Genomic DNA, 23,487 nt, shown 5'->3' on the forward strand with positions numbered 1-23,487 from the left:
TTGAAGATGTAACTTTCCTCAGAAGAGACACTAACACAAGCAAAGGCTCTGAGGAAGAAGAAAGCATGACCCTTTGAAGGAATGGAAAGAAAGTCAAAAGGGCTAAGGGTCAAAACAGTGTAGACAACACTATTGGTCACCTCTCCAGTAACTATTCCATCTCCTCTTCCTCACTCCTAACAGAATCACACTTGGGTTCCAGCAACCACCCTCCTCCACACATAGTCATGTGCTTTAGAGGAAGATGACTCCATTCTTGATTTTAGGAAGTAGATAATGTTGAGACTTAAGTCAGTCATGGCCACCTCTTTTCTCCCTGTCAGTGATTAGTTAAAGAATGGCATGAGTGAAAGCAGGAAAAGAAGTTATTGCATGCTCTAAACAAGAGATGGTAGTTTGGACCAGGGAGTTGTCAATGGAGATAGAGATTTGCACGGAGAGATAAGGTAGAGCAACATGTACAGGATGTCTCCTAGGTTTCTGGCTTAGGCAAATAACGATCAATCTTTTCCATATAGTCAAAGCCAGAGAAATATTTTTTAAAAATGAATAGTCTTATGTTATTCTTAATATATTTCTCTTAAATAAACCTAATTAGAACTACTCAAGGATCATACCTAAAACATATCTCATCCTCATGCAGGATACTGGCTTCAGAAGTTCATGCAAACTTATCAAGAATGAATGAGGCTAACTAGATTTTGTCTTACAATACAAATCAATGTTTTCTAAAATTCTAACCTATAATTAACAATCCTGCCTACAAATAACAGCAATTTCTGAATATCATTTATTTTGCCTTGCCTGCTTCAAAAAATGATTTAAGCTAGCAAAATGTCCAAATCAATTAAAAGCCAAGCCAAGAATAAAGTAGTCCAAGGATTTCTGACCACTCTTGTGTTATCTAAAAATAATTCTAGAGAAATTAGACGGAGGTATCTAATTAATTATGCTCATCCAATTTATCAAATTAGGTCTCATAACAACAGTAATGAAGGTTCCTATTACAGATACAACAGACCCAGGCAAAAATATAACCTACCTTGACAAGTTGATGAAGTGCCATTTCTTTCAGAAGGTGGTATACTTGGACTGTTGAAATGACGTGAAGTTCCTCGGTCCTCGCCATCGTTTGTAAAATTCTTTGAATGGCACGTACAACGACGTGACAATGGTACTTCAGCTTTTTTGCTTAAGCTTTCATCCGCTGGCTTCCCTAAAAGTGAAAGAACCTCTATTTATAATATTTCTAATTCAAAAAACATTAATCATCCTCTGCAGCTACAGTGAGCAACCACTCGAATTTGCCCTGGATTGGGAGGTTTCCCAGGCTGTAAGATTTTCAGTGCTAAACCTGGGAAAGTACCTGGCAAATCTGGACAAGTTGGTCACCCTATCTGTAGCATGAAATTAGGACAGGAGAGAAACACTTATGATGTCAGAGACATTTACAGAGAAATTATCATCAATTTGCATAATTTACAAAAAGATAATAGTCAAAGATTAATAATGTAATAAAGGCACAACCACTTGAGTATTCGTTTATATTGAGACATTAAAATATCAAGCAGGGAGGATTAAAAGAAAGACCAAAAGTATATTCTTAGTTACTGCTATTTCTTTAAATGAATCATTCTGGATGAAAAGTACTTTATTATATTTTTTTCAAGTCCCAATAATCAAGCTGAATATATCAACCAAATACTCACCACGAAGAAGAGACTGTTGCCACGCTAAAGCAGCACAAAGTAAGACTAAGCTGTTCCCACTTTCTGTAGGGCTCTCCAACAAACAATGCTGCTTACTTTTTAATCCTCGGACAATCTATTGACACAAAAACAATAAAAAAAAAATCAGTAAACAATTTACTTCATTAAGGTCTGTCTCCATCACAAGTACAAACACAACAAGTAAGGTTGTACTTGAGGGAACATAGCAATAGCAGAAGGGAGAATTAGTATTTAGTTCAATCTAGACCTTATTCCTTTATCTTTCTCCCTAAAATTATGTTGGACTTAAAAACATATGGGCATAAAAGAAATGAACAAAGCTATTTGTGCCTTAATGATGCAAGCACCGTCATTTCTGTAAAACTAGAGTACACTAATATCTTGGATGAAAATTTAATGGAGGATTCTGTTAGGGGGAGTGTAAATCACTACAACCACTTTGGACAGAAATTAACAATTTCTAGCAAAGTTGAAGATATCCAACACTAGGAAGTCCAGTCCTATGTATATATCCAAAACCTTTCCCACAGGAACATAAGGAAACATGCATAAGAAAGTTCAGAGCAACATTGTTTAGAATTGCAAAAGAATGTAAACAACTTAAATGTCTGTCGAAAGGAAAATGGATAAAAAATTCTGGTATATTCATACAATGGAATACTACACAACAATTAAAATAGATTAACAATCAATAAGGCTACTTCTTAAAAATAATGTTAAGCAACTAAAAACACTTCTGAACAAATATAGGTACAGTATCATATCATTGCACAAAGTTTAAAAACAGGTAAAGTAATGCTCTATATTGTTTACGGATACATACATATGTAACAAAAGTATAACAACACGTCTAGGAAAGAAAAAGAATAAATTCAGCATAATAGCAATGTTACTTGCAAACAAGGTATAAAGTAAATATGGCAAAATATTAAGATTGAACAACTCTGGAAAGTTTGCTTACTCATTTGTCTATTAATTTTCTATATGATTGAAACATCTCAAAAGATATGGTGAGAAATATAGTATTCTGTGTAAAAGACAGTAAATACTTTGTAGAAGGTAGTAATTCCGTAAAGTAAATAGAAGTGCCAAATGAGCTGAGAATAGTTTTCAGAATATTCTCCTTTGCCTCCTAACCATATACAGTTTATAGTGATCAGGATTATTTTTCGAAAGGTGACATGTTCTTCCATGAACCCAGCAAATATTTTCAATCCATTTACTATCTGAGAAAATGAATGTAGTCACAGATTCAGTATACGTTATTAATTATCAGCATCTTTATCTTAATGAAGACTTAACTGCTGAAAGATACTTGCAGAATTCATTATAGCAAGCTATGATGGACAAGCTTTACAAGGAAAGTTCATCTTCACCCCACCAACTGTACATTCAGACCATATTGAAGAGTCACGCTTTCTTGTTTACTTAGATTCCTAACTGCAGCAGAAACGAAAATCAAGGCTGAAACAATGCCATTCAAAGAAAACCAGATACCCAACTAGACTAGGACAGAAGTCTAGAAATAAAAAGGGGATTCCTAAATGTATCAACAAAACAAATGCAAGTAAAAGAATTTCCTAGTCTTAACCATCACACTGGTTGAGAACATGTCTCGGAATCTGACAAATCCGGATCTGTATCCCTACTCTGCCAAAGCTGTGGACCAGGAGGTAGAAGTACGAGTTCTAGATCAGGTTCCCACAACTCAGATGTGTTTCCTTGATCATGTCTTCACTTCTCTAGACTAAGATCCTTATCTGTAATAATCCCTAATTGAAAAACTGTTGTAAGGGAGAAAATGCCTTGGCACACAGTAGGTGCTTGATAATTCTGATTTAAAGGTCAGAAGGGTATAATGAAAAGAAGATGGGCTTTGGAGTAAAGCAAGCCTAAGTGTGAGTCCCACTGTGTGAATCACTGAACCTCAGTCTGTTTCTTCATCTGTGCAATGGAGATGAGATTATCCACCTGATAGAGTTTTGACGAAAATTAGCCAGGCATTGAGTTAAGAATTAAGTAAGGTAATGGATAGAACGTGCCTAAACTCCAGTACTTGACACAGAGGAGGTGATCTACTTTAATCCCCACCTCTTCTAAACCACCTATGCTTAAACTAGGATCCAGAGACGCAAGTCTGAGACTGTGATCTCTTGCCATTGCGTGCAGAAGTCTTGGTACATGACTGCGTTTCTCTGAAGAGAAAGTCCATGGATTTCTCATTCCCAGAACTATATCCTAATAAAATAACTGAAAACAGAGGGGAGACTGATATGCACCGTTATTAACTGAGGACTTCCTTGCAATAGTGAAAAAAAACCGGCAAATTCGACCTGGGGATGGAGGGATGGTTAAAAGAGCAATTCAACAGCTTATGAAGGCAATTATACCCTGACCCCTAGCCTGTGTGTTCCAAAACAAGCTAAGAACCACTATTCTGAGGTATTTCCCAGTTCTAATATTCTGTGATTCTCTCTGTGCAACTCGAGAAGAGATTTGGTGGCCTCTAACCCCTTCACCGCAGCCAATAACGCAACGCCGGCTAGCTCCTCAGATACAGCCTAGAAATCCATCCTGCCCGCAGTCGCCGCAATCCCCCAGGGGATAAAGGACGAGCCTCGATCCGCCTCCCGCAGTCGCCCCCGCCGCCACGAGTCAGCGGGGACCGAGGGGGCCCGGGCCCTCTCACCGGGGGTCGGGACAGGCTCCCTCCGGCCTCCGCGTGCTCAGACCCCCGAGGCCCGGGACGCGGTCACCCCGACGGCCCGCACGGCGGCCAGGCGAGAGCAGAAGGCTCCCTTCGGGCAGGCTGCGCGCCGCCCCACGAGAGACAGGCTGGCCTGTTCTGAGGAAAACCGAGGCAGCGCTGCCTGGGCTCCGAGTCCCGGGAGAAAAGGAAATGGTATCCGCGAGCACACACGGCGGAGCCTGGCAGAGAGGAGAGGCCCCAAACCTCTCGCCTCCTCACCGGGCTGCCACTCCCGGGCCGAGCGCGGACTCCGGCGCCTCACCCGCTCCCTCCTCCGCTCTCTCCAGGCCGCGCGCCCGTGCGCTCCCGGACGAATTCCCGCCTCCCGCCCCCTCAACTCCCAGCACCCAATCACCCGCCAGAGCAGAAACCAAGCAACCAATCCCGGCGTGAGGTTAGGGGGCGGGAACCCTGGCCCCCGAGGGAAGCCTCCGCAATAAAAACCCGCGCAAAGTATTTCGTGGCCCGGAGGCGAAAGCTGGAAGAGCGAAGGATGCTCGCAGACCGCAGGGTTTAAAGGAAAAGTCTTCTCCGTTTTGAGATTTTGAAACCGGCGACTTAACCCGTGCATCCGTTCCCTTGGAAACTCGCAGTCTCATTCTTCAGGTCTGTAGACCAAGCGAAAGCAAACCCTTTGAAGCCTTGCCGGGTTCTTCCCAGAGCGCCCGTCAGCGCCGCTCAGCTCACGTTTCCGACCTTCACGGCGGCCTGGGTGTGGCACAGACGGAGGCGGGAACTGCCAGACGCCTGAGCCCGGCCAGGCGACAAGGCTGGTTGACGACTGGCCGCAGAACCTCAGGATGTTCCAGGCTTCCCCATGTACCGAGTTCAACCAGAGCAACGCTCTAGAGCGCTCCCGCCCCGGTCACTTCTGCTCCATCAAGGCTCATCCGCCTTCTGTCCCTCCTAAAACCGGGTTGTTCTTCTTTGCCACGAAGAGCACTTCAGCTTCCTCGAAGGTAGGGAGTTAATCGTGATCTCTCCAAATTGTGATTTTGTCAATTTCTGAATAGCCTAAGCTTGGCTCCGATACTAGTGTCTCAAAAAAGTAAAACGTGAGACATTTTCTCAAGTTGGAGCAACTAGTGTGGGGAGAGGTTTGCTGCAGGGGGAGCAGCGGGAGGAGAGTGGATTTGTTTGCTTCCCTTTCAGTTTTACTGCATCTTCCCCAATTGCAAAATGTACAGTGCTAAAAATAAATTCTACCTTTTAATTTAGTAATCTCAGGCTCAAAAATTTACCCTAAAAGAGTAATCCAAAAGAAAGAAAAAGTAAAAATACCTAAATTGAGAACATTGCCTATTGTAATCCTGAAAAAAGTCATCAACCTCCCGGTCTAGTAATAGCACCCTATACGGTTATGATATATCAGTTTGATCATTATGAAGCCAATAAAATAATTATCAAAAGTAAACAACTTGCAAAAAAAATTTCATATAAAGTTAAATGAAAGAAAGCAGACTCCCTACTGGGTATTATGAATTCCACTATGTGAAAATATATGTGCATAAGCAAAGATGGAGGGAAAGTATAAAAAGTGTAACTTACTGTTAAAACAGTGGAATGAAGGATAATTTATCAATACTTAAAAATATCTTCAAATTTTTATTCTGCTTTTACAATTTTTTAAATATCAAATCGTTTATGTAACTGCTCCAGGGAAACTACTACGATTTTCCTCTGCTCAATTCCTAAGGCTCTCAACCGACTCTAGCCTTGTATGGCCATTTGACGTGTGTGGCGTTAACAGAAGTGGATACACGTAGGCTCTGGAGTCAGACAGTCCTGGATTCCAGTCCCTTGTACTGTTCCTTTCAGGTGAACAGTAGTGAAAGAAAACACAAAAAACTACAAGTTCATTTGATAAAGAATATGAATGTTTATAAACCAATATTCAAAATAGCTGCACACTTCTGTTTTCACTTGAATAAAAAGATCACATTATGACAAATGTTGTAACCTTAACTTAAAATACATGATTTCCTTCATTAAGTAGTAGATAATAACAACAATAAACAAACACATAGAGACAGAGATTGGATTGGTCGTTACCAGGGGGGAAGGGGCGAGGGAGGAGGGTGAAAGGGATAATTCGGTACATGTGTGTGGTGATGGGTTGTAATTAGTATTTTGGTGGTGAACATGATGTATTCTATGCGGAAATAGAAGTACAATGATGTACACCTGAAATTTTTACAATGTTCTAAACCAATGTTACTGCAATAAACAAAAAATTAAAAATAAAATAAAAAATACATGAATATTAACATTTACTAATATAGTTACACATTTTGTTTACATCATCAACAAATGTGATGAAAACCAGCATGTTGTTATTTAAACACAGCAGGTTTTGACCAGCCTTTGAAAACTGATCCAAGAATGTGTGCTGCATTGAGTTAGAAACCATTTATTTCAACCTTTTCTGAACTCCTAGAGGTTTCCTACTCACATAAAATATTCCAAAGCCTCAGTTTAAAATAAAACAAAAGAACACAGGACCGCTGTATTTATTCTTAGAAGACTACAAAACTGCCTTTTTTAAAAATATGAAAATTCTTACAGTATTTTTTAAGTGTATGCTTTTATTTTTCACATCGAAATTACTTGATTGAACATTAAGCATCTGATATCTCAGGGAAGGCCAGCCCAGTATCCTGTTTTTCAGAGCTGACCGGGTGTTTCTGATGCAATCTATGGACCAGCAGAGACCCATTTGACTAAAGAAGAAATAATTAATCAAGTGTTCTCTAAACATTGCTGCATAATGGAATCAACTGGGGAATCTTAAAAAAAAATACTAATGCCTGACTCCCAACCGCAGACATTCTGATTTAATTGGCATGGGTTACAATTGGGGATCAAGAGTTTTAACAGCTCTCCAAGTGATTTTAATGTGCAGCAAAATTTGGAGCCACCACAATGATGCAAGACACAACAGTGATCTAAGTCACAATTAGCCACAAATGACAGATGCCTATACAGGAGAACTCACTTTTAAAGTTTCTCAAGTAGGAAATACTTTATAGTTTCTCTCTGTTTCTTAAGATCAAATTTATGCTTTTTCTGAAAGTTATAATGACTCTTTAATTAGTAGTCTTCAGAGGGGATTTATATTGTTAAACACTCAACAATTTTTTTCAACCATTAAGTTTAGGTTATTGTATATAATCACTGCTATACACTTATCTATTACGTGTAACAATACACTGAAATTACCTTCTAGGCATCACGGTATTAAGAACCATGCATAGTTTATTGACTGTTTGAAGCATTCTCCACAGAACCCCTGAATTCAATAGCTGGTTCATATTGGATGTTAATACTTCTGCATATGGTATAAGTTCACTGGCAGAGAGTAGAGTCAAGCGTTCTAGAATCTGTATCGTTTCCATATGTCTTACTGGGACAGCTGAAAATGCTAAAGGGGAAACTTAGCAGTCATAATCTAAATTCTATACAGCTTACCAAATAAGAAGTAACATTGCTCTCTCAGACTACAGGCCAAACAAATCAAGAAAATAATGTTGCTCTAAATGTAAAACTTTCAATCCTAGCCATAGTTTTGGCCATACTTAAAATAAGGACTTTAAGAAAAATTCATTTAGGTGTAGTTATTTCACAAAGAACAAAACCTATCTCATTTAAGAAATCACATTAGTGACCCAAAGACAAGGTTCATTTCCTTGGTGATTCAGAAAGATTTTAAAAATGGATTGAAATATGAAAATATACCCAAATATTGCCTTTGGTAGTCACATTCATTTGAAAGATTGGAATTTGTTGACCCTTTATAGGTTATAAGCACTCAGCAGATCGCTGTTATTCAATAATATCAATCCTGTGCTCTTCAATAGAACAGACACTAACCACATCTGGCTGTTGAGCACTTGAAATGTAGCTAGTCCAAAATGAGATGTGCAGTAAGTATAAAATATACACTGGATTCCTAAGAGTTAGTATGGAACAACAGTAAAATATCTCATTAATCGTTGTTTATATCGAGCACCTGATGAAATAATATATTAGATATATTGGGTTAAATAAAATAATTATTAAAATTAATTTTGCCTTTCTTTTTACTTGAATGTGGCTATAGAAAGTTTCAAATTATATGTTAAAATTATATGTGTGTCTTGCGTCTTATTTCTATTTGACAGTGGTGATCTAGAACACTATCCAGTAACCGCAAGTCCGTTGCTCTATTCCGTGGCACTTATTGCTGACTTCTTTCTATCGACCTTTCACACAACCTGTTCAGTGATATAACGTAGGACCTATGAGGTAACAGATACAAGCATATCAGAAATAAATGGTTAAAACTCCTTAAACTCAAAGAGAAATATTAAAATTATATTCACGAAAACGTTAGTATATCCCCAGGGAAATTCTGCATGATTTTAAGATTTCAATGAGCCTAACATCTCTTTGCACTACTAAAGGGGTAAAAGGAGTACCAATCTACTATACCTTCTTGGAGTTGTTTAGGAGAGTGGTTTTTGGCATTATTAGTCAGGAGCATTTCCCTTAACAGGGCGTGAGTCCCTGTGATGTTTTCTTCACAGATCCAATCTTTCACAATGCATAAATGCGAGTAGTTAGTTACAAGGAGACATAGTAAAGCAGAATGCGACCCTTAAAAATTTACAGAAAGTCAACTGGATTCTTCATTCTTAAACACAAAACTCATCTCTCTCCTCTCTCCCCCTCCCTTCTCCCTTTCACTATCAGCAATCCAAAGGAAGTTGCACTTCTTGTGCATGCATACTAGAGTTTGAGAACTTCTGTTAGGTAGTTCAGCCAGGGAATCTGCTTAGATAAAGATCCCCAAGTGATCTGATACAGGGAAGTTGGAAACTACTACTTTTATCAAAAGTTCTCAAGCTTTCTTCCACTCTATCCCAACATAAAAGTCTTTCATCAGGAAAAGTTGTTTGACATAGCCATAGTTCAAGAGTTGAGAGGGGGAGGAAAGAAAAAGATGAGAAAAGAATGTCCATTTGGGGGAGATCATATATGGTTTTAAAAAGGCCTCACTCAGAAATTCTGATGACTAGTGGTATAGTGATTTGCATGCTCTGCTGCAGTGGCCCCAGGTTTGCAGGTTCGGATCCCGGGCACAGACGCACACACCACTCATCAAGCCATGCTGTGGCAGCATTCCACATACAAAATAGAGGAAGATGGGCACAGAAGTTAGCTCAGGGCCAATTTTCCTCAAGCAAAAAAAAGAGAGGAAGGTTGGCAAAGGATGTTAGCTCATGGCCGGTCTTCCTCACCAAAACAATAAAAGAAATTCTGATAGGCTTCTATAGGAGAACATGTCATCTCCTCCAACCCAGTTGACAATCATTGCTATACATGGGTAAAATTCAAGTTGCTCACTTTAAATACCTAAAAGTTCTCAGGCACTTTATATTTTCTCATTTCACCCTAACATTCCTACAAGGTAAGCAATATTGTCTCCATTCTACTGTACGGAAACAGGCTGAAAGACATTTATTAATATCCCAAAGTCACACAGCTAAGTATGTCAGCCAGTCGAAGCAGTACTGGTGATACCCACAAGAGGATGCAATTGTCTTCCTTCAAGAAGTGTTAAGGAAGCTCCAAAGGAATGGGAAAGCTTCCTTTTTGTAAATCAAATGCTTGTTTCTAACCTTTTGCTTATACCATGGTTTGACTATTCGTGACTATTACTGTGTAATATCAATAATGAGAAAGTAAATGATGATATTGTAAAAATGCCTATTTAGATATATGAGATACCACTATGCTAAGTGCTTGGCACATAAATACTTAATAAATATTTTTACTATATTACTAGTATCATTATCAGAGTTGTAAGTGTAGTAGTAATAACATTAGTAGCAACAATGGTACTTTAGATACAATCATCAACTTCTCATGCAACTTAAATCAAATCATACCAGTGCTTAGTCCCAGTAGGGATGGTATCTGCTTCCTTTCTCATAGAAACTGCTTAAAATTGATGTTTCTGTTTGAAAAGACACTGTAACAATCAAAAGTGGTATGATTTTAAAGTTCAAAAGTCTCAATGCACAAGTATGTGTACAGTGAAGACTATCCGAAGGCCGGTACCGCAGCATAGTGTTTAAGTGCGTGCGCTCTGCTGCTGGCGGCCTGGGTTCGGATCCCGGGTGCACATTGAGGCACCACTTCTCAGGCCGTGCTGTGGCGGCGTCCCACATAAAGTGGAGGAAGATGGGCATGGATGTTAGCTCAGGGCCAGTCTTCCTCAGCAAAAAGAGGAGGATTGGCATGAATGTTAGCTCACGGCTGATCATCCTCACAAAAAAACAAAACAAAACAAAAAAAATCCAAAAACAGTCATACAAGTGACTGCTTACAATAGTACAAATCAGTCTACATTTCATAATCTCTTCAATAAAACAGTTCCCAAATGCTGCCAAATACAACATAATTTCTTTGGAATTAGATTATGCAAAGATACGAGTAAATAAATGAAGACACCTGGCTGAAGATGACCAAAGAAGGTTCATGTTCCTCCTTGAAACCAACCACAACACAGAAAGAAAAAGAAAATTCCGACTTCAAGGAAACAAACAAAAAAACCCACACTCAAATGTTATTAAAAAAAAAGAAAATATTATAAAAAAATTAAATTTCAAAAATATCACTATTTCTATGGCAGTTTTACACTAAAACTATTATAGTAATTCTATGCTGTGGAATATTATAGAGCAATTAGAAACAATAAGGTAGATCCACATGTACTGACAAGAAAAGATTTCCAAGAAATATATTAAATCTCCAGACCAAAAGGAAAACGACAAGCACCCAGAAATCAACCCTGAAAGCACAGAAATGTATAACCTTAATGACAGAGAATTCAAAATAGCTATCACAAAAAAGCTCAATTAAATATAAGAAAACAGACAATTCAATGAAATCAGGATTTTTTTCACAAAAGAGATTGAAACTATAAAGAAAAATCCATCAGAAATCCTAGAGCAGTCAGTTAGTCTTCACGAAGTGCTTTCCGACATTTGATCAGTTTTAGAACAAGTAGCAGGGTTCTTCCTATCGCACACCCCCTCTTTTCCCAGAGTGTGTGTGGCATGAGGGTGGAGGCTGCACGTGCAAGCCGGTCATGGGAAATGTCACTTCAGCACTGGTTTCTGGGCAGAACTGCAAGATTTAGGGTGGAGTTATTTCCTTCTTTCCTCCTTGTCTTCTGGGGTGACTCCCTCCCCCCACAGTCCCCCAGGTGGGCTCAAGCACCCAGGATGGCAGCTATGGTGATGGGTGACCCGAGTTCACTTTTGGTTGGAGAGGCCTACAAAAGGCCAGCAGCAGCCTTTTGTAGCCACATTTCACAGGTGGCGCCTCAGAGAGTCTTTGGAACCGCAGCAGCACAGAACATCTGATTTCGCTTGTTTTAGTCTCAGAGAAACTGATACATGTTGTTTTGCATGTAGGAGCATCAAAGGGAATTTGTCCTGCAGTTCTGAGTGTGCCCTGCCCTGCCTGGCTCTCGACTCTTCATTTTTCTTGCCACATCTGCGTCTGTGGGTGCCATCCACCTGTCTTTCTCAGCACCTGAAGCTCAACGAGAAGCGCACACTGGCCTTGCCTCCTTGGAGTCTTCAAGGGCGCCCTGCTCTATGATCACGTACTTTGGGGCATTAGCTCTAAGCAGCCTGTCCATGGTGGCTATCTGGCTGGTGGCTCACCCTGCCTGGATGCCAACCTGGTTTCCACCCTTCTCCTTGAGCGAGTAGTGGACACCCACCCCAGCCTGCAGCATCTCCTGCCTGGGCTCTGCCAGTGAGCCTGGGGACCACCACTGTGAGTTTTGCAGGAGAAAGAGAGGAAGAAGTCCAAGCTCATACCCAACTATGTCTGGCCGTTAGTCCCTTCCAACCTCTTCAGATACTTAACCTGGTCATTTACTGGGAAAGTAACAGGTTTAAAACATGATTCCAGGCCGATGCCCACACCAGGGAGCAGAAGAACAGAGTCTGTCCCCATTAGTCCTGTTACCAGAGGGGCAGGAGCTGGGCAGGGAGCAGGACAGAAGGAAAGACCAGTGCTGCTGCAGCTGCTGTACTTGTCCCTCATCCACGCGTACCAGGTTTCCAAATGAGCCTGTGGGGCCAGCACAGGCCACAGAGGAAAGGCTAGAGAGAAGCAAAATCCTTCTTGACTCTTCTTTTGGGTGCCCACTGGGCTCAGTGGAGGTCCAAATGCTTACCCCATTTCTAAGGAAGTGCTTTTGTGGGTCTTCAGCCCTCCCCCCAGCTGATGGTCTCTGTCCTCAAGCGCCGGACAGAGGTGATGGTGCTCTGAGCTGACAGCTTGTGACAGCCCTTCAGGCCTGGCCTCTGAGGTCCACTCTCATAGTAGGCAGAGGCCCCCTGAAGACAGCTCAGCCTGGGCCTCCTCCCAGCATTCACGCCTGGTGCTTGGGAAGCATGCACAGCCTCACACAGCTCCCTGTGGCCCTGAGGACCTGGGAGTTGGCCAGTCTCTGCCTTTAGAGCCTTGGGACAGGTGTCGGGTACCAGTCTCTGTGAACTTTGAGCCCCAGGGATGCTCCACATGCCTCAGCTCAACCTCGCCCGGGGAAGACAGAGGCAGAATGCAGAGACACTGACAACTCACTCAAAAGACAATCTCTCTTTTGGACTTCTGAACCCATAGGCAAGGTGGGACCCCACAGCAGAGGAAGCTCTCCTGGAAGGAGGAAACACACTACTATGGTCTGGTAGCTTGACAACACAAGAGTTATCTGGAGGGGAGAAAAACGTGGAAAGATCAGATGAGAGTGACTAAAAGTTGGTGTCTAATGCACAGCTCATACACGTTTACAAAATTAACATGTGAGAACAAAAATAGCCTTGGTTCTCACAGCTCCTCACCTCCTTCTGGGATTTACTTGCTGCTGTGGGATCCAGGTGACCATCCAGAGCCCAAACGCAGCCTTGCAGGCTGTAGACTTCAGACTGGAAAACCCTGCACCCTGGCATGGGAGGGCCACCGGGGGGGGATTTGGAGCCCCTGGAGCCATTTAAAATTTAGGAGAAACCAGCCATGAAGACTTGGACACCATCCTCAAGGGCAGTTCCTTGCCTTGGTCTGTGTGGATGCACGGTGAAGGAGGGTGCTCCTAGGCTCCAGTGGCTGTCAGAGTCCCTGGCCCACACCAGGTGTTGTCCAGCCCGTCCCCAACACCTCCACTCGGCCTGATGGAAGAGGAGACCAGCAACCAGTGGGGTGCTTACCTGCTCCCCAAACCTGCTGGTCCAAGTTGCACTGCAGGGATTCCAAAAGAACAGAGGATGTTTTGGGGGGGAAAATAACATCTTCCATCTGTCATTCATTGCTCCTGACTAGACACATTTCATCTTTACAACTGAGACCAAATGGATGGTGAAGGAGCCCTGAGAGGAGAGGGGATGTTGGAGATGCATGACAGCTATTGCTGGGTTAGCCGGTGTCAGCAACACCAGAGCACACTTCCTGTGACCCCATTCACTCCCATTCAGCTCTGGGCTCTCTGAAGTCCCAGGGAGCAGGGGCCAAGGCTGGGGCCTTAGGAGTCAGACGGGCCCGACCAGCTATGTGACCATGGGCCAAGTGCCTCCTGGATAGGGGGACTCAGGGAGACATAGTATGTGCCGATGCTCACTTATTATTATTCTTCTGATTGCTGTTGTCTTTCCCCACCCCAGACGAGACGCTGGGCTGGATTCAGTGCACCTGCATCTATAGAGTGTCTGCCTGTGGCAGGTGCCAGAGGGGCAATGATGAAAAGGATGCTAAGGAATACTTTAGACCCATCGCAGGCACCACTCAGGAGGCGTGGGAAAGTAGAGGGTGGAGTTCTCAGGAATGGATTGAGTCTTTAGAATATTTGTCCCCAAATGTCCTTAAATAAGACAGACTTTTGGTGCTAACGTGCCGCATTATTAAAACAAAATGACAAAATATCCCTGTAGGAATTGTGTTCACGGGTTTCCATATCTGAGGGTCTCATCTTTGCAGGGCCTTGATCGAGTGCCGGGCCTGAGAAATGCCAGTGGTTGAGGACCCAGATGGCAAGATGTGGGGCTCTGAGCCTGCTGGCTGGACAGGACACACTGCTAGCACGGGCTGTCTATGGGCATCCGATCCTTTCTTGACCTACTTGATGTCAATGCCCATAGTCTCTAGTTTTGGGGTGGGACTTTTTCTAGCAGTGACAACTTGGCCCTCAGCTTCAAAAAGTATGAACCAAAGCATATGCTTGCCTTTTGAAATGCTGGGGCCGAAGGCTCTGTGGCCGCCCCATTTGGCCGCACTCTTCATTCCCACACTGGAACATTCATGCTATGTCTGCAAGCACAAGCTACTCCCTACACATGCAATACAGCAAAGCCTTTTTTCCAGGAACACACATGACATCCAGAGAGCTCATCATGGAGACACTGGGACCCCAAGGGGTTTGACCATGTAGAGTTCATCTTTCCTGCAGGCACAACATTTCTATTTCTCCCTTTCTACTCCTGGCGCCTTTTTTTGGTTTCTTACTCAGTTGGGTCCTTTGGGAAGTGGCTGCTGAGCTGTGTAGGAGAGCGAGAGGGGTGTGGGGGCTGATGCCTGATATGAAGGAGAAGGAAGCCCAAAGAGGCAGGAGACCCTCCCAGGAGCCTCACTGGCCCAGCAGGGAGGTGGGAGCCATGGCTGCCCCTGGAGGAGCCTACAGAGTGGAAAGGCCAGCCCAGCGCCCTCCACCCCAAATCTCCCCATGTGCTCCCTCCTGGAGCACTGCCACTGGTGGCCTTCAGCCAGCTGCTGGTCTTGCAGCTCAGTGGCGAGCTCTCTTCTGAAGAGGCTCTGAGCGGTGCTCTGTGAGGACAACACAGCCCATCTGCCGTGTCATGTGTGCAGGTAAATGCCCCTGCTCACATTTGGGGAGCAGATTCTCCAGGTCCAGGAAATGTCCCTCCTGAGGGGACACTCAGAAGAGGGAGGTCAGTGGTCAAACCACGGCCCCGACCTGCTGCAGCTGGTCCTGGGGCCAGTCTGACTGTCACTGCCTCCACTCAGCTGTCCCTTCTCAATGCTACTCTCCCTGAGACCCCCTCATCTCAGTAGTTCCCCGGGTGGGTGAAGCGAGACTTCCTCCTGCTCACACGCTGGTCAAGAGGGCGGTGCATGTCCACTCATGATCACGATGCCTAGGAGCAACTGGTCTGCACATACGAGCTGCCTGCCCACTGAAGTCTAGTTACGAAAGTGTTGGGAAGAACCATCTGGAGCAGGAGTCACGCTGGTCTCCTCCCGGAGGAACTCAGTTTGAGTCTGCCCAGCACTTCAAAGGCCCTGCCATCCAACTCAGCAGAAGTAAATGACCCACAGCCAAGAAGCTGGCCCTGTGGGGGCTCACTGACCTCAACCCTAACCTTGCTGGGGTCAGCCTTGAGGGGTCCCAGCCATAGGTGGGGGTTGCAAAGGCCACTAGGCCAGCTAAGGTCGCTGATCACTGCACTTTTGCTCCACATCAAGTTCAGAAACTCCACTCAACTCCTCCACTCCCCTTCTGAGAGGCGCAGATCACCAGTTTCAACAGACCAGTGTTGTTTTTCTAATTCATGCAGCTTCCCTCTGGAGGCTCTGGGGAGGATCCATTTTCTCACCTTTTCCAGCCTCTAGAGGTCACTGCATCCCTTAGCTCCTGGGCTCTTCCTTCAATTTCAAGGCTGGCAGTGTCCAGCAGAGTCCTCCTCACATCACTTCACTCTGACTCTGCCTCCGTCCTCACGTCTTCTCTCCTCTGACCCTCCTGCCTCCCTCTTCCACTTGTAAGAAATATGATTACTCTGGGCCCACCTGTGCAGCTCCCTGCACTGGGTCCTGCCCCACCCTGTTCTCCCTCCTTCAGGCATTAAGAACCTCCCCAACTGCATGAACCCCAACAAGTCCAACATGGCCCTAACCCATGTCGCTTCCAGGGTGGAGACCCATCATCAACAGCTGGTTCATCCTGGAGAGGGACCATAGCATCGCTTACTTCCAAGACAAGATGAATAACCAGGACATGCAGATGATGAAGCTCTTCAGTGGGGGTCTCCACAGGGCAGGAGGAGCCTTAGAGGCAGTGGTGTGGCCACACAGAGTGGGCTGCCTACCTGGGCCAGCACATCTAGCAGCTGCACTGAGCCTGTGGGTCAAACTGCACCCTGTGCACTGATGGGGGAGTGTATGTCTGTGTGTTCACCTGTGTGTGCACTTCGAGGTGTGGGTGTAAGGCCGCACTGTCTGTCTCTCCACCACCACTGTGAATCGACCCTTTTGGTCACTCTGCGTCCACCCAGATGATCTTTCTGACATCCTGGACCCTTAGGCCCTGTCCTCCGCCCACCTTCCCTCAACCCCCACCACCCACTGCCCTGGCATCACTCTGCGCATTTAACCATCTCCACCATGACCGACACCCCCATTTATGGCCAGCCCACTCTAGCCAGTACCCACCAGTGTCTCTCCAGCCCACCCACTGGGGGTTCCCTCCCCTGATGAGTCCTCAGCCCACTGGGTCTCCGTCTGCCAACCTTGCTCCACGTTCGCTTTCCTTCCCCTATGTCACGTCCTTCCTTCCTCTGCACACACTGAGCTCCAGGACAGCCCCACGCTCCTGTCCTGCAACACTTTCCTGTTCCTTCCATGGTCCTGGCAAGGTAAAATCCATCCTGGGACCCATTCTGCACCTTCTCTGCACCTGCCCCAGCTGTGAGAGTGGCAGAGGCTGGTGCAGAGCGAGGGCTGGTCCCACCGTCACATCATGACGGCAGACCACAAGGCCCCTCGGTACTGCCCACACCCCTCCCAGTGTCCCCAGGTAACCTCACTCCTCCCTGCTCTAGGTGCATTTCACATGTCCATTCTCTCCTCACCATCCACCCCTGCTTCCCTGTGCAGGACAAACCTTTACCGCAAAGAAGGCTGAGTGCACGGATTGTGCACACTGCAGTGTGCACGGCTCGGTGGAGCAGGTTGTGGGTATGGTGTGCACACATGTTGCCAGCTGGGAGAGGGCTGAAGTGCAGCTTCTGAGACTCAGACTCCCCCAGGGAGAGGTCAGGCCCTGGTGGCTGGGAGGGGCAGACACCCTGGAAGGGACAAGGGCCACACCAAGGGACTGTCCCCTCTCCAGGATGAACATCTCAGGGGGCTTCAGGTTCTAATGGGCCAGGCTGGGAAGATGGGACTCCACTCAGGAGGGGCTGGGGGCTGATTCAGGTGAGGGGGAAGAGTGTGTAAGGTCACTGGCTCCTGGAGGCCGGGCACTGACAGCTTGAGCCCCCTCCTCTTGGTCTGGTCCCCCTGCAAGCCATCAATTGCAGGCATGTCCCTCATGGAGGGGCTTTAGCAGGGTGGACAGAGCACCCCTGAGCACAGGGAGTTCCACACCATCCCATCCACAGAGGGCAATTCTCTGCTCTCCGGGTCCAAGGGTACCCTTTCATGTGGAGTCTTCAGATAAGGGGACCACCCCAGGGGCCACAGCCACTCAGGCGGCTCCTTGGCTCAGGTGGCTCCTGTCCCAAATAGAAAAAAGTACAATGAAGAAAATAGGCAGGACCCATAATCCCACCACTATATCCACCTCCCCTAACTGCCAGGTCTGGTCCTTTGGGTTTGAGTGTGGATCAAACTGGGAAATTCGTTTTTGGCTTTTCATGGCATTTCCATCACGCTGCCGACTCTCCAATGTCCTCGCTGGAAGGACTAACCAGCTAGAGATCACCCGGTTAGTTAAACTCCTGTATTTATAGAGGGGCAGGAACTGAGATGGGGAAGGAAGCAGGAGCCCCAGGCCTTTGACCCTTCCTCCTGCACCTCAGCATCAGCTCTGCTCTGTCCCCACACCCTCACCTGGAGCATGTGTCTTGACTAGATCCCCATCCTGCTCCTCCCTCCACCACAGACCATTGTCCACCAGCTCCCCAGCCCAAAGAGTTAAGCATGGCAAGAACAACTACAAGAGCCATTATTTATGGAGTTCTTGCGCTGTGCCAGCAAGGAGTTAATTATCTCACTGAGTAAGAGAGAGGTTCCAAAAGTAACCCATTTTACAAATGAAGAAACTGAAGCCCCGAGAGTTAATCTCATGGCCCGGGTCTCTGAGGTAGGAAGAGGTTACATCCAGGATATGAATGTAGACCCATAAGTCTGGAGTCTCGCACTAACACGTATGCTTTGGGACTAATCAGTAAAAAAGTTTATAATCGTGAGATTGGATTTGCAAGTTGGAGCATAGCATACATACCAGCAAGTACAGAAATCATATTTGCATTGATCCGTGAATTATCCAAAGGAAACACAACTGCTAACCAGTACCCACAAAAGATAGAACATGACTAGCCCTCCAACGACCCTCTTATGTGCCCCTCCCAGGTCACTGACCTCTCTCCCCCAAGGGGAACCAATACTCTAACTTCTGAATTTGTTTTTCTTGTCTTTGAACTTTATTTAAATGGAATCATACAGAGTGTCTTCTTTGGTGTCTGGCTTCTTTCATTTTGCTTGTAAGATTCATCAATATTCTTGAATGTGGCTGTACTTAATTTTTATTTCTGTATAGTATTCCACGATAAAACATATAACCCATTTTATTTATCCATTCCACTACTGATGCGGGATGAGTTGTCTACAATTTGATGATATGCCAAAAAATGCTGCTCTGGACAACTTGTACATCTTTTGGTAAACATATGAACATATCTGTGTTGGGTATATACCTAAGCGTGGAATTGTTGGGTTATAGAGTATGTGTACGTCCACCTTTAGGAGATACTACCAAAGAGTTTCAAAGTGGATTAAACAGTTTGCACTCCCAGCTGTGTATAAAAGTTCCAGTTGCTCCGCATCTCCACCAACGCTTGGTGCCGTAAGAGGTTTGATTTGAACCGTGTTGGTGTATGTGTAGTGGTAGCTCATTGTGGTCTTAATTTGCATTTTCCTCCTGAGTAATAACGTGGAGCCCTTTTCCATTTCATTGTTCCCATTTGGTTATCGTTTTTTTGAAGTGTCTTGTAAAATCGGCCCTTTTTTTCTGGTGGATTGTCTGTAATATTTTTATAAATTTATGCGAGTTAGTTAAATATCCTAGATAAGAGTCTTGTGTCAGATAAATAAATGGCAAGTGTTTATCCCCTTTGTGCCTGCCCTTTTTCCTCTCTTAAAAGTTTCTTTTCACTGACAGTTCTCATTTTTAATAATTTCCTGTTTATCTTTTTGTTCCTTAGGTTTACTATTCTTTGTGTTCTGCGAAATCTTTGCGTGCCCCAAGATCTTGAGACTGTTTTCCTAAGGTACCTACTAGAGAAGTTATTGTAAAAACCCCCATTTAGATTTAAAATACACCTGGAATTGATTTTTGTTGATACAGCCGGTATGGAAAACAGTGTTTGTCAAAGATTAAAGATCAGACTTTTCTCAGAAGATTACCAATGGAACTCTCATGTGATGCAGCAATCCCACTACTGGGTATAGTTCCGAAGGAAATGAAATCAGTATCTTCAAGTGATATCTGCCCTCCCATGTTCACTGCAGCACTTGTCACAATGTTACCAAACCAAAATGAGTTCCCTATTTGGTGAGTTGAAATCAAAGCCTTTACCAGAAGTAGTTCTCACACAAAGTACAATTCATTTGCCGCAAATAAGGGGACCACAGGGAATCACTTCCAAAGCTGTGGCTCTCTCAGCAAGGGAAAACAAGTGCCTTTTATTTTTGGTAGGGAATAAATATTCAAAAGGAAAGTTTCGTCATCACGTCTAGAGGTGGGTACAAGCTATCCCAGGCGTAGTTTGAAAACATGCTTTCCCGTATATTTCATGTTATGCTAATAAGGCTTAAGCTCCTCCTGGGGTGGAGATCTTAACATTAAAATGAAGCAAAAGTAACTTTGGAGACTTCTTGGCCCATCTGTGCAGGCGTTGCTTTTGCAGTGGGGTTTGGACTGGTTCAGGGTGGTTGGTGATTGCGTCTCTTAACGTAACTGAGAAACGACTTTGAGAAAGAGTTAAGGGGCCGGCCTGGTGGCATAGTGGTTGGGTTTGGGCGCACCGCTTCAACAGCCTGGGGTTCGCAGGTTCAGATCCCTGGCGCCGACCTATGCACCACTCATCAAGGCATGCCGTGGCAGGCGTCCCACATATCAAACGGAGGAAGATGGGCACAGATGTTAGCTCTGGGCCAATCTTCCTCAGCATAAAGAGGAAGATTGGCAACAGATGCTAGGTCAGGGCTAATCTTCCTCACCAAAACAACAAAAAAGAAACAGTTAAGTGCTTTCGATACTGCCTTTGAATTACTCGGGGCAGTTAGTTGGTGACAACAATAGCCAAGATATGGACACAACCTAAGTGTCTGCTGATGGATCAATGGATTAAGAAACATTACATGTATCTACAATTAAATATTATCCAGCTTTAGATATGAGAGAAATACTGTCTTTTCTGGGAACACGGTTGAACTTGGAGGACATTATGCTAAGCGAAATAAGTCAGACACAGAAAGACAATCACTGCATGATCTCATTTACATGTGGAATCTAAAAACGTCAAACTCGTGGAAACAGAGAGTGGAATGTGGCTACCAGGGATGGAGGTTGGTGGGTGCGAGGGCAATGGGAGATGTTGTTCAAAGGATACAGACTTTCATTATAACATGAGGATGTTCTCAAGATCTAATATAGAATGTGGTGACCAGAGTTAATAATAATGCATTGTATACTCAAGAGAATTGATCTTAAGAGTTCTTAGCATTAAAAAAGGGGGATTATTACAAGAGGTGACGGAACTGTTTGTTAGCTTGATTGTGGTATTCATTTCACAATGTGCACATACATCAAATCATGACATTGTACACCTTCAATGTATACAACTTTTCTTTGTTAATCATACCTCAATGCAGCTGGAAAAATATTTGTGCTGACTTCAGAAAATGCTTACGAATTAATGTGAATGAGGAAAACAAGAAGTGAAAGCACAAATGCAGCAGGGCCTGGGAGAAAATTTGCCAAATGTTACCCATGGGTGACACTGGCCTGGAGCAAGTTGACTCGAGGGATGCCGTTTTGTAACTTAGAGTAACGTCTGACTAGCTCACTCAAGCTCTGTGTGTTTTACCTTGCACATAGCCTAGGAGATAAACAGCTCTCGGAAATAATCCTGGCTGACACACCTACCTCCCAAGAGTGATAGATGATAACTTTATTCTTTTGAGTTTCTTAGGAACATGACGTCCTCCTCAGGAAGAACATCTATGCCGGCATCCATCATCGATGACACCTGAAAGACCTGGTGTGATGTCTCCTGTCGCCGATGCCAGATGGTGAATATTCCTGAGCCCCCTCACAGCCCACTAGTCCCTATAGAACTGCCACAGATTATGTGCTTGTTTAAGATGGTCTCTGGGACATGAGTCCATCATCTTCCGATTTTGCTAACTAATCGAGTAAATTCCTTTCCTGACCACCGACTCATCTTGTGATTGGCTTCAAGGTTGCAGCAAGCAGAAGGAGCCTTTGCTCGGTTACACGGGCAGGGATTAGCAGCGATTATGAATTTCTTCTTTACACCTTTCTCAATTTCTCACGTTTTTTAAAAGCACATTCACTTCACCAGGAGAAAACCAGAAGCAATTGTGAGTCACAACAAAAGGTGGAGAGATGAGAGGGTGCACCCCTAGCCCTACTGGCCCCAGGAGGGCTGGAGGGAGAACAGTGGGCAGTGCAGGCAGCCCTGACCTTGCTTGGCCCAGGGTCTCCTTCCCCAGAGCCTTTCATGTGTCCACCAGGCCCCACCAGTGTGGCTGCGGAGCTCCTGCTGGAGGTGGCCCCCATCAGGGTGACGCCCAGCTGAGTGGTGGCCTCTGAGTGACCAGCAGGACCTGGTTTGTGATCTTGGTCACAGGTGGGCAGGACCGAGGAGGGTTGGTAGCTCAGTTGGAGAGGGGTGGTGGGAGGCTGGACTGGGGCTGGGGCAAAGTAGAGCAGGGGCCTGGGAGGGAGTCCCAGCAAAGGAACCAAGGGTTGGCCAAGGGGCACGGCTATGTCTGAGAGATGCTGAGGAGCACAGGGGGGGTCACTGGGGCTCAGGGAATCTGCCCAGGGCTGACCGTGACAAGAGTCTCCCTCAAGGTCACACAAGGCCCCTGACCCTGTGGCCTTCAACCCAGCTCCAAGGCCAAGGGGATCCTTTCTTAGAGAAGGTGAAAGGACCAGATCACTCTGGGGCTCTAAGTGTGTCAAAGTCTTTATTAATATGCTCCAAGTGCAGAGTGCCCATGCCCTCAGGGACCAGCCACCTGTGCTGATTAGGAGCACCTTCTTTATCCCCAGTGACCAAGCGAGGCCAGAGCTAGAATGTCCTTCCCCTGTCTTCCCAGGGGTTCTCACCTCAGAACCCTGGGTGTGGGTTGGGGGTGGCGACAATTCTTCAGTCTGTGGCATGTTCTGCCCCCTGAAATGACTGTGGTCTCCCCCATTCGCTGGCACAGCCCAAAGAGCCTCCACACATTTCCCAAAACCCAGGAGACACCACGCCGCCCAGGTGTCTTGACATGAGTACAGCCATGTTTGGCCGCTCCATTGACCTATAGCCACCAGCACACAAAGAAATACAAAGCTGCTTTCTGTGTGGTGGGAACTGGCCTTTTCCTGGGAACTGGCCTTTCTCCCACGGAGGGAGTTGCAAGTTGTAACAGTTCAAGGCTCTTGGAGCGTCGTAGCACGGGACGGACTGGCCATCTGTGCCGGGCTAAGACGATAACCAAAGAAAACAATGCACATACACAACTACTGGGCTGCGACAATAGCCAGGGGGCTCAGTGCACGTACGCCACTGATAACCATTTGTGCATGGAAACACTGGATGCTTGCTCTGTAAACTCTGTAACTGCTTATATAAACTGCTGGAGACTGAGACCCGGTGAGAGTTCCACCTGTGGAAGGGACACCTTGCCCAGGACGTG

At 45.1% G+C, this 23,487-nt stretch overlaps 1 long non-coding RNA gene across 2 annotated transcripts in view; it reads right to left on the bottom strand.

Annotated features, from left to right (window-relative positions):
- Window positions 1-1,067: 1,067 nt before the first annotated feature.
- LOC131402760 (uncharacterized) overlaps window positions 1,068-23,487 on the bottom strand; it is a 65,955-nt gene continuing 43,535 nt past the window's right edge. The window contains exons 1-3 of one of the 2 annotated variants that reach the window (XR_009218943.1): window positions 4,699-4,764; window positions 1,710-1,824; window positions 1,068-1,216 (exon numbers count right to left, since the gene is read on the bottom strand). This is a non-coding gene — a long non-coding RNA (uncharacterized LOC131402760). Of the gene's footprint in view, window positions 1,217-1,709; window positions 1,825-4,698; window positions 4,765-23,487 lie in introns of those variants that run through there. The other variant, XR_009218944.1, reaches the window with a different exon arrangement.

This window comes from Diceros bicornis, unplaced genomic scaffold, assembly GCF_020826845.1.
Source record: "Diceros bicornis minor isolate mBicDic1 unplaced genomic scaffold, mDicBic1.mat.cur scaffold_256_ctg1, whole genome shotgun sequence".
NCBI classification, from domain to species: Eukaryota; Metazoa; Chordata; class Mammalia; order Perissodactyla; family Rhinocerotidae; genus Diceros; species Diceros bicornis.